Source organism: Sorex araneus, chromosome X, assembly GCF_027595985.1.
Source record: "Sorex araneus isolate mSorAra2 chromosome X, mSorAra2.pri, whole genome shotgun sequence".
Lineage (NCBI taxonomy): Eukaryota > Metazoa > Chordata > Mammalia > Eulipotyphla > Soricidae > Sorex > Sorex araneus.
The window spans coordinates 38,809,529-38,824,896 of record NC_073313.1 but is presented as its reverse complement, the minus strand read 5'-3'; the positions used below and the strand labels follow the sequence as shown (position 1 = coordinate 38,824,896).

At 37.2% G+C, this 15,368-nt stretch overlaps 1 protein-coding gene and 1 pseudogene across 1 annotated transcript in view; one reads left to right on the top strand and one right to left on the bottom strand.

Moving 5' to 3' along the window:
* The window catches only part of LANCL3 (LanC like family member 3), a 133,124-nt gene that overhangs the window by 103,690 nt on the left and 14,066 nt on the right, over positions 1-15,368 (bottom strand). The gene's annotated exons all lie outside the window — the stretch shown is intronic.
* Positions 1,110-1,863, top strand: LOC101543133 (40S ribosomal protein S4-like; annotated as a pseudogene).

Below are 15,368 nucleotides of genomic sequence, written 5' to 3'. Positions count from 1 at the left end.
AGTCTGAATAATAATTGTTGGTGAGGGTGTGGAGAAACTAGAACCCTCATGCATTTCATACATTACCGATACTGATAATAGAAAAGAGTATAGCTTTTTTGGAAAACGTGGACAGTTTCTCAGAATGTTATAGGTATAGTTACCATATGATCAGCAATTATACTTGTAAGTATCCCCCTCCCCATAAGGGAGAACATATGGCCCCCCAAACCCCCCTGTATTACACACTGGAATACTATGCAGCTTTTAGGAAAGATGAAGTCATGAAATTTGCTTATAAGTGGATGGACATGGAGAGTATCATGCTAAGTGAAATGAGTCAGAAAGAGAGTACCAGACATAGAAGTACTGCAGTCATTGGTAGAATATAAAATAACATGAGACTAAAACCCAAGGACAGTAGAGACAAGGGCCAGGAAGACTGCTCCATAGTTGAAAGCCTGCCTCATGAGCTGGGGAAGAATGCAGCTGGGATAGAGAAGGGATCACTAAGTCAGTGATGGTTGGAGGGATCGCTCAGGATGGGAGATGTGTGCTGAAAGTAGACTAAAGACAAACAGGATGACCTCTCAGTATCTGTATTGCAAGACATAATGCCCAAATGTAGAGAGTAAGAAGGAAATTGTCTGCCATAGAGGTAGGGGGAAGGCTGGGTTGAGAAGGATACTGGGGACATTGATGGTGGAAATGTACACTAGTAGGGGAATGGGTATTTGGTCATTTTATGACTAAAATTCAAACATGAAAACTTTGTAACTATCTCAGGGTGATTCAATTAAAAAATTTCAAGTCAATAAAAACAGAACAGTTCCCATTTCAACCCCCCATATTAGAAGCACTATTCATAATAGGCAATAACTGTTAAATATATTCAAATATCCACCAACTGGTAATAGAATAAATGGTAAGTATTTATATAATGGAATATTATTCACAAGAAAAAGAAATGAAAAAGCAATACATGCTAAAACATGAATGGATCTTTTGGTAAGTAAAAGAAGTCAGTCACAAAGGATCACATATTATTTCATTTATGTGAAATGTGAAGAGCGGATAAGTTATAAAAACAAAAAGCAGACCAATGGCCTCTTTGCTTGCTTAGCGCAACCATGGCTCGTGATCCCAAGAAGAACCTGAAGTGTGTGGCAGCTCCAAAGCATTGGATGCTTGATAAACTGACAGGGTGTTTGCTCCTCGTCCATCCTCTGGCCCCCACAAACTGAGAGAGTGTCTTCCACTCATCATTTTCCTAAGGAACAGACTTAAGTATGCTCTGACAGGAGACGAGGTGAAGAAGATCTGCATGCAGCGATTCATTAAGATTGATGGCAAGGTCCGAACTGATATAACCTACCCGACAGGTTTTATGGATGTCATCAGTATTGATAAGACAAGAGAGAATATCCAGCTGATCTATGACACCAAAGGATGCTTTGCTGTTCATCGCATTACTCCTAAGGAGGCTAAATACAAGTTGTGCAAAATGAGGAAGATCTTTGTGGGCACCAAAGGAATCCCTCACTTGGTGACACATGATGCTCGTACCATTAGATACCCGGATCCCCTCATTAAGGTTAATGACACCATTCAGATTGATTTGGAAACTGGCAAGATCACAGATTTCATCAAATTTGACACTGGTAACCTGTGCATGGTGACTGGAGGTGCTAATTTGGGAAGAATTGGTGTGATCACCAATAGAGAGAGACATCCTGGTTCTTTTGATGTCATCCATATGAAAGATGCCAATGACAATAGCTTTGCCACCCGACTCTCCAACATTTTTGTGATTGTCAAGACATCCGCCTCACCATTGCTGAAGAGAGAGACAAAAGACTGGCAGCCAAGCAGAGCAGTGGATGAAAGGCATTTTCAGAGGCAAAGTTGGATGGTGGATCCTATGCTTAAATAAAGCCAATAAAGTATAAAAAAAGCAGACCAATGGTTGCCTAGGGAAATAGGGCAGGAGTAGTAATTGATAATGACATCAAGGTTTCCTTTTGTGTTTATGTGAATCTTCTACAATTCATTGTGGAAATGGTTGTATAACCCTGAGAACATACTAAAACAACTGAACTATCTACTTTACATGGGTGAATTTTATAAATTATATTTTAATAATTTTTAAATAAAGAGGAGGCAATATTTGGATAGACAGTAGTTGAAAAAATTTCAGAACTGATTAAAGACATGAATCCACAAATACAAGAAGCACTACACACAGGAGGTAGGAAAATGAAATTGAAATGTATTCTATTACACATTATGATAAAACTACAGATGGTCAACAGAGAAATCTCTGGCACTCAATATTCAGAAGGCATGGTAAACCCACTGTAAGAATCAAAGCATATTAGCAGCCAGAGAACACAACTTCAGAACAAAGCACCACTCAGAGAAGGTACTGCCTTTGGCCTAAAATCTCTAGGAAAAGTGAAACATTTAGCAGTTATAGAAATCAAAGCAGATATAGTTGTGCCAATTGGGATAATACCACCTCAACAATTATGACTTTGTGCCACCTAAGATGAAAAAAATACTACATTGACATAGTATGTGGGAGATCATCTCCCAAATATCCCAACCTTGTTAGCCCAATGCTTGGGCTAACAGCTTAGGTCTTAGAATATAAACAGAACAAAAATTCATAGAAGAAAAGAATAGATTACAGGACAAGCAAAATTCACCCAAGAAAGAATACAATAGAACAGTTTAGGGTGTTATAGATGTATAGGGCAACATGAGCAAAAATAGAATAGGTAACCATAATCTAAGGGTGCCTGCTGCTTAGCTATGTAAAATACCTCAGTCTTTGCTCTTAATATACCTATTGAATTTTGATGTGCTTTCTGTTCTTCGTGTCTGTCAACTTAAACAATAACTCATGTGCTGGGAATGAGGGTGAGGGAGCAATACTGTATCAAATAAGTGGCCGGCCTGTGCACGCACTATGGTGACCTAAAGCTGCCCAGGTGACCTGAAGCTTGGATGGTGTGTGTTTATCTTCTTATGTGTTTGTCTCCATTCTTTGTGTCTGACCTGTACTGCATGGAGGTTGAGGGTACCAATCTCACTTTAGACAATAATATGCTACAGCCGAATTTCAAGAGTTCATTTTTTTCTAATTTCTGATTCAACAATCTCTCCACATATGTTTATTCACTATGGGAAGGACATAATTAAGCATTCATTTCTTGACTGCAGTAAAATTATACTTTAGTGAAAATTGGCTGTGGCCTTCTATTCCCTATATGTATAAGATTTGTAAATATTTAACAATAGTTTGAGGAACAGAAATTTAATATGTAATTAAGGTGAAAGTTTCTACATTGTTTTCCTTTCTAGGAAAAGCATAGTCATTCAAAATGAATGAAATAGTTCTAATAGTTGATTAGTGTCTACATCTGCCAGAGTTATCTACCACATTAATTCAAGCTTTAAGCAGAGGAATACACAGGTTGAGGGACATACAGAAGATTTTATCACCTGTATGAAGATAAAGCTCTGGAATAATTGAAAAGCAAAGCAAAAGCATTGCTATTCTGTTAGGTATTCTTTTCTTGTCTTTTTTTCCTCTGTGTGTGGTTAATGGGACTGAATCCAGGGTCTCACGTATGCAAGTCAAGTACTCTACTGCTGAGCTACATCTCCGGTCCTCAAAACCCTTCTTAGATGTCCAGCATTTACAAAGACAAAACTATACCTTCCTAAATAGTCCCACAATGCTAACAATCAGAGAGTTCAACATGTCAACATGTCAGAAAGGCATAAGTGAATGGATCATTTTAACCTGTCAAAACCAGGCACATTTTACATCTTGTAATGAAAAAATGGTAGAATTTTATCATCCTCTGGCTGTCAAAAGGCCAATTCTGAGTGAATATATGGCAATATTTATGACCAAACAAGTATCCTGCCCATCTTCTTAATCCTAAATTAATCTTTTAGGCCCATAAAAACTAAACCACATTTAGGAGGGAGCTCCTTTTAAAGGATGGGCTATCCCTGCTTGAGACTCAAAAGGGATTATTTAGCCTCATTTACTTAAAAATAAATTTCATCTGTATTTCTTCCATCAGTAAGTCTGGATTTAAATTCTGTTTGCCAGGAATGTCTGCTTCTCATCTCAGGAGTAGTAGAGATTAAAAATTAAAAAGCCTGGAGCTGCTCCACTTCTACTGTAGAAAAGAGTCCCTCAGAAACATGTAGATGTAAACAAACACGATATGTACTGAAGAGTACACCCAAAAGGGTTGCCAGAGATTCCAGGGAACTTGTGAGAATAGAATTCAGGAAATAAATGTGATGTTAGAAGCTTTCTGCTCAGGATTGTAAATCTCACAATTTGCTGCCTACTTTTTCACTTCTCACATTTAATTATCCATACTCATCTCCAATATTGCACGACCATATCTTTTATCATATTCTACAACAGGTCTCCTGTAGCATCCTAAAGTGTAATATTCCTATTTGGTATGATTTGGCAAGTTATTCTCTGGGTTTGGGATTGCTCACTTTTTCCACATATTGTGGGATGTACTTATTAAATTAAATTTTAAGTTTCTTCCATATATTAGTAGTAATAACCCCCGCTCCCCCCACCTCCGAATAACTAACCAAATATAAATGTTCTACCTTCAGATAGCAGGGAAAACCTGCCTGTATTAACACTTCTCACTGGTAACTCAAAGTTCTCAGAGAGTTTTTTTTTTCTTTTTTAGTTTTCAAGCTATCGTGAGGAATGTGGGATAAGAGGGAGCAAGTAACTCAGTCCTGAATCTACAGAACTGATTTAGAAGCTCTGCCTATGCTGTGAGGGTTTTCTCAACAAACAAATAAATATTTGTCAGTTAACAATTATTGATGTATTTAGGCACGGGAAATTCTGTTTAACACTAATGGTATCACCAACCCAAGAAAATAAAATGAAAACTTTAGTGAAGAATTTCAATTCTACACTAACTTTAATTTCTGATACACTGAGAGTCATAAATCTCATAGGTAAATCTTGGTTTATACTGCTATGTATATCATTCATATTGCTTATATTCCCAACTGGTGGGTTCCTCTTAAAAGTACCTGTGGTGTATATATATATGTAATATATATACATATATATATACAAAATGATAGACACCTGGAACTTATATTACAATGCAATAAAAACTTATTTTATAATACAATAAATAGTTTTCAATAAAACCTATTTTAGTATCAATAAAAATGTAATAAAACTCAAGAAAATCCAGTAAGATGGTTATTAAGATGCTGCTTGGGCAGTAGATGTTATCATTATTTTACTTACCAACCACATAACCTTGGGAAAGTTACTTAACCTCTGCAATGTTTTCTAATTTCTATTTTGAAAATAGAAGTTGTAATAATATCTAACTTGAAGAGATGAGAATTAAATGGGATAGCTAATGTAAAAAGTACTTAGAATACTTAGTGTTTTATATGATTATTAGTTACCATTGCTTACAATTACTTGGATGCATTTTAGGACCCTAAAGCATTTCAGTCACTTCCATGAAAAAAGTACTTCTCATTCTACTTTACATAATGGTACAACTAGTTTTATTGTATTCTAATTCTCTATCTTTTCACTTTATTGTGTTTTCTCCTTCTTCCTTCAGGTTAGAAGCTTTATAAATGTAATTCTGATCATCATTATTTTATCTAACATTTATTAAGGAAGACACAATTAATTATTTAAATTAAATCATATAAGAATTTTAATTGACACAGAGCTATAGGAGCATTCAGACTAATGCCATATAATCCCTAAATGCTAATATAGTATTACTTACAAAGAATACAGGGATATATCAAGCCACATTTTTTGATGGAGACATATTTGTGAGTGAAATTTATGTACATAATGAATACACTGAATCTGCTACTTAGTAACATTCCATAAATGTTTTCTGAAAACATTTTAAAATCATCAAACAAAAGTAAGATAAGTGTGAACAACAGAACAGACTATGGATAAATCACAGCTAAAAATCACAGGTAAGGTTAATTAAGAAAGAGTGTTTGAAAGATTGTTTTTCAAGTCCTTATTCTCCCTTGAGGATCTTGCTTGCTTGTTTCTATGTATCTTTGCTTGTTTTTTTTCCATTCTGGAGAAGCCTGTGTTCTCTCTTGCACTCGTGTTTTTACTCTTTCTTCCCCTTTATATCTAAGTAAAATTTTGTTCAATAAAAACTATCTTGCTTTACAAAAAAGAGTATTTCCTTGGTGTTAATATTCCCCCAAGAAATATATGTATATAGTTTAAAAAATGAAGTTTCTCAAAATATCAAGCTCTTCTCTCATCCATCTCCATCCACAATTATTCAAGGCAAAAATTTAAAGCACTTTCATCGGTATGTTTTTATAGCTACTTATTGTCATATTTCTAAATGACATTCTTATATAGCTATTTCTTTATTTCTTGATTTTTCCATTTTAGGCATTATCTATTAATCTAGCATGGAATATAAAAGATTCAGTTCCTTTATCTCTGCATAGATACATCTTTCCTTTCTCAAACACCCAAAATAGATATTATCATATTTTTTCCCAAAACACTATTTGCTCAAATCAAGAAACTGAACAAAAATCATGTGCAGTGATTACCACTTTCTTTTCTGTTTTTTTTTTTTTTTTTTTTGCTTTTTGGGTCACACCCAGCGAGACACAGGGGTCATCCATGGCAGTGCTCAGGGGACCATATGGGATGCTGGGAATTGAACCCAGGTCTGCCACGTGCAAGGCAAATGCCCTACCCACTGTGCTATTTCTCCAGACCCATGATTACCACTTTCTTCTCCTACTTCTACTGAGTTAATGGTCTTTTATTTTTATGTTGTTTGGTTTCCTATTTGTCAACAAATTCATGCCCAATCATACTGACAAACTGTCAAAACTTTTCTTGTACAAACACCTGGGGTAAGTTTTCTCTTTTGTTTTTCTGTTGGTAATTTCACAGCTTTATCTCTGCCCTCAGTGTGCCCTAATCGCCTTCAATACCTGATACCTGGCTGTTATCCTTTACCATATTTCTAGAGGATTCTTGTGGCTCCACAGGTATTGAAACTCTAAGAATTTTTTATCACATATTTTCTTATTTATTTTATTCCCCTTTTATAACTGAACAGCCAGAAGAAGAAAAGGGGAATATTTTTTTTGTTTGGTTTGGTTTGAGATCTTACAAATTCAAAATACTTTTACTATCTTCACACTTGACTGATAATTTGGTCTATCAAAGAAATATATTTGAGAAATAATTTCCTTGAGTCTTGGAGCATTGCTCTATTGCTATGAAGTTTCCTAAATTGCTATGAAAAGAGTTAATACTTCCGTAGGACCAGTTTAGATTCTTTTCTTGGAAACCTTAGCAATTTCCTTTCTCTTTTCCCATCAAACATGGTGGTAATATCCTTAAATCTGGCAAGTGTTTCACTTGTCAAAAAATTCTTGACATTCATACCTTTACTTTTTCATTGCTTTGTTATTTTTTATTGGGACTAACTACTAGACAGACCTCAAATTTTAGACTTTTCTATCAGTCTCATTGTCTTTCCCTTGAAATTCTGGGACATTTACCCAACTTAATATTCTAATCCTTCTATAGAGTTATTGTTTGGTATCACACTTTGAACTTCTAAGATTCTTTCTATTCTTTTAATGATATCATGCATTTCTTACACATATACCCATCACTTAGTCTCTGACAGTATTTTCCAATTCATGTGCTATTATTTTGCTGCAGTGTTGGGAGACACACATTTTTATTTAAGTGGTTCACACAGCAATCGGGGTGGTGTTGCCGAGGGACATAACTCATGGCTCCATACATAGAAGGCAGGCAATCTACCACTGCCCCCCTTCTATAACAAAATTAATTAGACATTTGAGCAATTGGGATGTGTGTTTTGTTTCCAGTATTAGTTATTTACTCCCAGTTAAGTCTTCTTATTTGTTTTGATCACTACCTGAGAGGCTTTCTCAAAACATTTTTTTGACTTACAGTTTTCATTTTAGAGTTTCAACCTATAAAAGCTCACTGGGAACTCTGGATGTGGGAGAAGATTAACCAACTGTCAGGCTTTATTATAGGGTGACAAGAGAATGTAACTGTTTTTACTGGGACTGAGTACTCCTAACAGGAACTGTCATGACCAAGTATTCCTAACAGGAACTGTTGTACTTTGTTGAATCTGACGACCATAGGATACTCCTTTAATCTACCTCTTGGTAGAAATGTGTAAATGTGTGTCTGCGAGTATTCTGAGAATTGAATTAAGGCTAGGAGTGTATGGGGGTGTAGGTGTAGGTGTGAGTGTTGGGGGAGAGGGTAGAATATCTTCACCACTCAGCAAGTAATCCTGTTTGTTTTGTTTTTGTTTGGGGATGGAGTTTTGTTTTGTTTTTGAGCCACACTAAAAAACAATATAAGCCCCAAGTGGGGTTCAGGGTTTACTCCTGGCTCTTTATGCAAGGATCACTCCTGGCAGGAAGTATATGAGGTACTGGGGTAAGCCATGTACAAGGCAAGCACCCTACCCACCGAACTATTGCTCCGGCACATCCTGTTGCTTTTTAGTGAAGTACTTTAACTGTTTTTCCTTTGACTGTGTCTTTATCCTCAAAATCCAGAACTTCTTGGATTTAGCTGGTTAAGAAAAAAAGCTTCAAGTTTTATGAGATAATACAGGGATTAAGGCACTTGTCTTACATGTTGCCAGCCCCATTTCTGTCCATGCCAAATCATATGGTCACCCAAATACCACCAAGAGTTCTGAGCGCAGAGCCAGGAGTAAGCCCCGAGCATTGCCATGCACGGCCATAACCCCCCAAAGAAAGCATAAAGGTTCTAAAACATAAAGAAAGGTCTTTAGGATGCACGTGTGGAAACTGGCAACTGGCTCTTCCTACTAGAGCCCCTCAGGTTTTTCTCATTGGTTCTATGAATCCATCCCTAGTATCTATGTACTACACTCCCCTAACAATCCTCACCTAGAGCCTTCTTCACAGCACCCCTTTCTACTTTGGGGTGCAATAACATGTCAACAAAGTTCCAGGCTGAACTTGGAAATTTCTAACCCTACTCCCTGGCTTCAAGAGTGAGACTATTAGCTGCTGAGATGTACACTTTAGAGCTCCTTCATGATGAACAGAGGTTGGATGGGACTTAAGCTAAAATCACACCTGTGCTTAGCTTCCTACCCTTCACTCTTTTTCTCATTCCCACTGGGGCATTTCCTTAATAAAGCATTTCCAGGTGCCTTTATATACGGATCAGCTTTTGGAAATCTTAGAGTAAGATCACCATCTAGTTCAAAGATTTAAACACTTATTAACATATCCCCCTCTTTCAGGATAAAAATCACTCAGAACCCCCTATATCTACCCACTTCCGGGGAAAGGGCAACTCAGAGAAGCGATCACCAACTACATTGTAGTTGAAGGCCATGTGGGGGAAGGGAGTTGCGGGCTGAATGAGGGCTAGAGACTGAGCACAGCGGCCACTCAACACCTTTATTGCAAACCACAAGAGCTAATTAGAGAGAGAGAGCAGAAGGGAATGCCCTGCCACAGTGGCAGGGTGGGGTGGGGGGGAGATGGGATTGGGGAGGGTGGGAGGGATGCCGGGTTTACGGGTGGTGGAGAATGGGCACTGGTGAAGGGATGGGTTCCCGAACTTTGTATGAGGGAAGTATAAGCACAAAAGTGTATAAATCTATAACTGTACCCTCACGGTGATTCTCTAATTAAAAATAAATAAATTATAAAAAAATAAAACTGATAGCATATAAGATAAAAAAAAACAGAAAGTGTGCTGCAATTATACCGAGGTTAGTACTGCCCACTGCCCACTCCCCACCCCCTATCCCCCACCCCCCGCCAGAGATTCCCCATGTGTCTAGAGGTGCAATTCCACTCGTCATTGGAAACACCGATCTGGCTGCTTGGGTTTAAGAAAGGAAACAGGAATCTAAATATTCTATGAAACTTGCAACTAGTTCTCTAGTTCTTCCACTTTTATACCTGACCCATATTCAAACTACAACTAGAAATATCCAGAACCTCCAGTGCACAAATCTTTTAGCCATTCAGGAAGTTGAGAGTCATGAGGTTTCTTTCAGTCTGGGGCATCTGAGAAGCACCCTCCCATCCTCTCACTTTAATTCAATTTTAACTGAAACTTTAAAAACAATTCGACCTTCAGAAATATCTCCAGAGTCAAGTTTAGTCTATTCTTCCAAATGTCTTGTGGTACAACTCACTCTCTGCCTGACAGCCTACTTTAGTAGAAAAACATGCCAGAGAGCTTACCTGATTTAACTCTTTAGAAGAGGCTCTATAAAAGACAAACCTAGGTTCTGCTGCTTTAGATACTGCGAAAAAGTTCCAACGTCTGAACTTTTCTTCCCTGAATTTAATATAAGAATCTGTTTGCAATGCCTGTTATATAATAAGTCCTATCCTGGGAGTTATTTTCTGATAGTGAGAAGCCTTTACCTAGTTTCTACATTTAAGATGTTTGGTCAAGGTGAAGCGTAAAGTCTAAGGTAGCAGTTCTGGAAATACAGTCCCTAGACCAGTAGCAACATCACCGGGAGCTTGTTAACAACACAAAGTTTAGGCCTTGTTCCAGACTTATGCATCAGAAATTTTCATATGAAGTTCAAGCATGTGTATTTTAATAATTCTTTAGAATATATTAATCGACAGTCAAGTGTTAGAAACACTGACCTAAGGCTACATATTAGAGAAAAATATAATAGACTCCTATAGAGACAAAAGTTAAGCCACAGACTCGGTACAGTATTAAAGACTATATGCAGAACAAATCAATCTATATTTCATTGATTGGAATAGGGGAAGTGACATTATACCATTATTATTATAGTATAGTTGCAAATATTAATATCATAGTGCTATAAATGAATATATATAAGAAGTTCAGAGTGAAAAAGATATAGACTTAAGCCTGTAAAATTAACTGTGATTAGGAGCTGGAGTGATAGCACAGCAGGTAGGGTGTTTGCCTTGCACGCGGTCGACCTGGGTTCAATCCCAGCATCCCAAATGGTCCCCTGAGCACCGCCAGAAGTAATTCCTGAGCACAAAACCAGGAGTAACCCCTGTGCATCGCTGGGTGTGACCCAAAAAGAAAAAAAATTAACTGTGATTCAATACCACACAGTCTTGAAGCACAAACAGAAAAGTGCATTAGTGCAAGAAAACCATAATTTCTGGGCCCAGAAACTGATAAAACACTTGAAAGAATCCTTAATTGTATTAATCCTTTTCTGAAACAAACTACCAAATATACATGATCTGGAACATTTGCTGAAGAAAACTCATTTGAAGTTGTCACTTTGCCAAAAACACAACTGTTGAAATTAGCCTGAAATTTTGAATTAGTGTCATGCCAGCAAACGAGTTTTAGAAGCAAAGAAGGGCTTAAGAGCAGGAAAGAGTTTCTTGAATGTGTAGCTCAGAATCTTGGAGAATGAAGTAATAAACAAACAGTCTGACATCACCTGCACAGCAATTTACAGTCCCGTAAAGCCAATTAAGTAGCTTACTCCACAGAGTACAAATCTGAGGGATGGGAAAGCTAATTCCTTGATTAAACCCACAAAATGCCTGAAAACTTAAAAAGAGAAAATAACAGCCCTTTTACTAGAGGAAGCAAAGTGCAGAGGTCAACTCACACAGGTTCCTGTTTCAGGGGTGATGACCAACCACTCAATTTACTTTACCACAGATTTTCTCTGAGCTACTCAGCTTTATCTCCCATATGGCAGAGCAGAGGATATTTCCCTCTAGCCCTTTATGGCCTCTGTATAAAGATCTCAAAGCTTTGCTGTTGTGATCAGGGACATGACAGCTCTGAATACCACTCCAGAAAAATGTTAGACAGACTGGCTGAATATAAAAAACACCCTATATTATTCAGTCAATGCAGACTGTAATTTTACATTAATGATTATAGTATTCAAAATATTAATGAAATAATGACTTATTTATATAGTCTTTACTATCTGCCTAGCAGACCCTCTGCTAAGTATATTACATGCACATTCCCAGTGGATCTTCGTAATATACCTTCAGAGGTGCATGCTGCTTGTACTGCATTTTACAGATAAGGAAATTAAGCCTCAAAGATGTTAAGTAACTTGCCTAAGGTCAACCAGCTTAGTGGTAGTCAGGATTCAATTCCAAAGCTGTCTGACTCTGAAAGCTCTGTTCCAAACCACCATGTCTTAATTCCTTCATTAATTTTTTCATTGAGAGTTTAACCTATTTCAAAAGATGAATTTTTTGATGCATGTTAATTCTCTTTGCTCACAAGGAAAAAAGACAAATTTTCAAATAGCAAGATTATGTTACTAAAATGTGCATGAGAACAATCCTTTTTGGTCAGGCATTGGATCTCTTTAGCCTTAGATGAACGATAGGAATTCAGCTCCCTCCCAAAGTCATTGTAAAGTGGAGATTCAGCTGATCCCCACAGTGCTCTCTTTATGATTGATGATGTTTTGTTGCCATGGACACCAGATTTCAACACACCACTGATCAGGGGAATCCATTCCAGGAAAGCAATGGAGCCAGCATATGGGGATAGTAGCAGTTAACTGCATATAATGCTATGACCAATATTTGTTTTGCCAACTCTCATTTAAATTATGTTCTTACTCATTAAGTCTCTTTAAGACTGCCTCTCATCTTGGAAACAGTTTTTTTATGACCAGGTAGCAGTATTCACACTTCATCATGTCAAAGTCAGTTGTTTGTCTGGATTGTTGAATGGGCAAAGCTATTCAACCAAGGAAGTCTGATTTCATACAAAACACCTTTTTTTTGTTGTTCAGCTTGCTCAAAGAATGGATCAAATGACTTCTTGAAAATTCAATTTGTCCAAGTGTCTAGCCCCATAAGAATAATGAGTCTGTAATAATGTTACCTAAGTAACTAAAACCACAAAGAAAATAATTAAGAAATACCTTTTAAATAAGTTGTACTTAGGGATATATTAATGCATGAAGATAATATTTTTCTCAGAAAAGTCAAACATACAAATCATTATCACTGTCACTGTCATCCCGTTGCTCATCGATTTGTTCGAGCAGGCACCAGTAACATCTCCATGTGAGACTTGTTGTTACTGTTTTTGGCATTTCGAATACGCCATGGGGAGCTTGTCAGGCTCTGCCGTGTGGGCAAGATACTTCTGGTAGCTTGCTGGGCTCTCCGAGAGGGGAGGAGGAATAGGACCCAGATTGGCCGCATGCAAGGCAAATGCCCTACCCGCTGTGCTATCGCTTCAGCCCACAAATTATTATGTATGTAATAAATGTAGCTGGTCAGAGATCAATCAGTAAAAGTGAATCATGAAGAGAAACACTTATTTGGACACATCATGTGTTCAAATAGATTACCAAAAGATCACCATTTTATGGGACTATTAAAGGACTTCCAAGCTACATGGAGGAACTATGTTGCATACTGTGTAGGAACTCATCACATGACAAGCGTAACTCAACATATTAACTAGCAAAAATTAAAATAGTCAAGTAAATAAGAAATTAGTACAGTATATCATTTTCATATTCAGAGGTCAATAAAACAGATTAATTACATTAAAACTTCCTCCTTATAGAATAATGGGAGGTTCAGTTATTGGTAAAATAATTCAGTATAGTTAAAATAATTTTGCTATGCATGTTTCTCTCGTTTATTTATTCACAATAATATTTCTTCCTTGAGAAAGTTTCTGTTCATTTCATCGCCCCATTTTTTGATGGGGTTGGATGTTTTCTTCTTGCAGATTCAAGATCATATGTTCTTCTAATAGTTAATATGCATTTAGGTTTGAGTGTAAAATAAGTTATTAGATAGAAGGGTGTAAATAAATTGTATATAAGGAAATCTGCATTATCTTGAGGTCTAGTAAAGCAGTATCAGAAAAATTTAAATAAGAGGAAAATGTCTAAGCATCTTCAATTTAATTTTAGCGTGGGGATCTACATTACTCCATGTCACACAAATTAATGGAAGGGGGCACACCTGGTGATGCTCAGGGGTTATTCCTGACTCTGCACTCAGGAATTTCTCCTGGAGGTGCTCAGGGGATCATATGGGATGATGAAGATCAAATCTCGGTTAGCCACATGCAAGGTAAGAGCTCTACTAGCTGTATAAACTCTCCAACCCCAACATACAAATTAATGGAATGAATCTAAAATGGGACTGGTGCCATGAGTATGAAAATCATGTTTTCTGAGAATATTGAAGTAAAGCATCTTCTATTGTTATTATTTAAAACCACTGAATTTGGTCTATTTTAGCCTTTCAAGAAATGCTCAAAAACCTTTGATGCAAAATTTATCGCAAAAAGAAATCCACACATTCACTTATAGAGGCTAAGGTCTTTAAATGTGCAGGGAGATGTCCCAGCAGTGAATATTGCTTTCAGCATAAATGACAAACTAAAGAGCAGGCATTCTGGCATTTGCAGTAATCATTTTCACTACAAAATGAAAATTATAAAGTTTGGGAGATCAATCAAATTTGTGGATAGGAAAGTCCATTTTTTAAAAATAGGAAAAATAGGGACCAGAGATATAGTACAATGGGTGGGGCATTCACCTTGCATGTGGCTGATCTGGGTTTGATCCCCGGCATCCAATATGGTCCCATGAACACCACAGGATTCATTCCTGAATGTAGAGCCAGGAGTAACCCCTGGGAATGGTTGGATGTGCCCCCTCACCAAAAAGTATAGGAAAAAAATAGTGATTTGGTGTTTTGTCCTCGTTTGCTCAATGAGCCAGCAGCAGCATCACCTGGTGCCTGCTAGAGATGCAGAATCTGGTGCCTCATTCCAGCCAGTCAGAATCAAAGCTGATGTTTAACAAAATTCCCAAGACATTGATGTACATATTGAAATGTGAAGAGCACTAAGTGAAGGAATATTTGGTGATCAATCTGTGCTGGAGGGCACCACATCTCTGCTACCGATGAACAATGTCATTTGGAAAAGTTCTACAACTTCTCTGTGCCTCCGTTCTCTTACGGGTATGATGGAGAGGGTAGTGATGCCTATGCCACAATAGTTACTGAGACTACTATTAAGTGTCATAAAACAAAGTATGACAGTGTTCACAGTAAGTGATCACTTAGTTCTTATATCCTCTAGCAAACACAGGGCACTAAGTCAAGAGTAAAACTGAATATAAACTGTAATCAAAAGGAGTGCCCCATGTTCTGGAAGTTCTATAATCAGACAGGAACTAAACTTACAAAAATCCCAAATTCCCCATTCCTGTGTCATTTCAAGCCAAACTTCAAGGTTTACCTATGTA